Genomic DNA, 1474 nt, shown 5'->3' on the forward strand with positions numbered 1-1474 from the left:
GAGTGCTGGGATTAAAGGCGTGCGCCACCACGCCCGGCCATAAATCTTTTAAAAACATTTAAATTTGTCCTTGTTTTATAAAAGCCGAGTATCTTTTTTTTTTTTTTTTTTTTTGGTTTTTCAAGACCACACCACAACAGACACAAGCTTGCTGGTTTGGTGACCACTCAGAGTGTTGGACTTTGGAAAAGCCAGGGAAGTACCAGTGCCCCTGACAGGAGGAGCCTTCTGAAGGACCCCTGAGGCCAGGCCTGTGGGATCCCTCCACTCACAGATGGAGGTCACAAATTGTGACCTGACTTCTTGTGCAGCACTGGGAAGATGAAGTTCAGATGTTTGTTTTTCTTTTATAGGTTTTTAAAATTAAAAACAAATTTCCATACAATATGCTCTGATCACTCCCCCTACCCCCAACTCTTCCCACCTCCCACTCATCCAACTCGATGCACCTCCTCGTTAAAGAACAAGCAGCTGGGCAGTGGTGGCACACGCCTTTAACCCCAGCACTCTGCAGGCAGATCTCTGTGTTCAAGGCCAGCCTGGTCTACAGAGTGAGTCCCAGGACAGCCAGGGCTACACAGAAAAACAAAACAAAACAAAACAAAACAAAACAAACCATTTCTCAGACAGACAGGCAAGCAGGCAGACAGAAACAAAAAAGATAACATAAAAAACAAACAAAAATATACAAGCAAAAGACCAATAAGACAAAAATGCTCAAATAAAGCAGTTTGAGACAAACAGTCTCTAAAAATACCATTAAGTTCATTTTTGTGTTAGCCGTCTGTGGCTAGACAAGCGGTCTACTGTAAAGTGTGGTTTGTAAGCCCAGTGAGATTTCTTTGGTCAGTCTGCCTCCTCTTCCTCAGTTCCTTGAGCCCTGAAGGGAGGGGTTTGATGAAGACATCTGCTTTAGGACCGAGTACTCCAAAGTCTCTCACTCCCTGCACACTGTCAGTTTATGGGTCTCTGTTAGTTCTCACCGATTGCCAGAAACTTCTCTGATGATGGCTGAACAAGGCACTGAGTGCAGCAAGCGTCCTTAGGAGTCATTTTTATGGCTCTAATAGTATTTGGCTTTCTCCCATGTCCACCGCCTGTCCTATCTCAGGCTCTTTGTTAGGCATGTCAGGTTCCATCTTGTGGAGTGGGCCTTAAATACAATCATAATGGGTGGTGACTCTCACAGTGTTTGTAGCACTATCACATCAGCATATCATGCAGGCAGGTCACCACGGTGGATGGCAGGCTTTGCAGCTAGACTGGTGGCTACCTTTCTTTTTCAGAAGCCTATGGAGTGCTTATTACAAACACTTGTCAGTAGAGGTGAAGGCTTTAGGTAGGTACCCGTTCAGCTTCTCTGTGTTCAATGAGTTTTGTGTGTGTTAATTTTAGTGGTAGGACCTTTCCATCAGTTTGTAGAGAGTAACCAATTGCTTTGTTATAGTTTGAGATGTTTGCGGATTTCCATGGG

The sequence above is a fragment of the Mus caroli genome, chromosome 9, assembly GCF_900094665.2.
Source record: "Mus caroli chromosome 9, CAROLI_EIJ_v1.1, whole genome shotgun sequence".
In the NCBI taxonomy this organism is placed as follows: domain Eukaryota; kingdom Metazoa; phylum Chordata; class Mammalia; order Rodentia; family Muridae; genus Mus; species Mus caroli.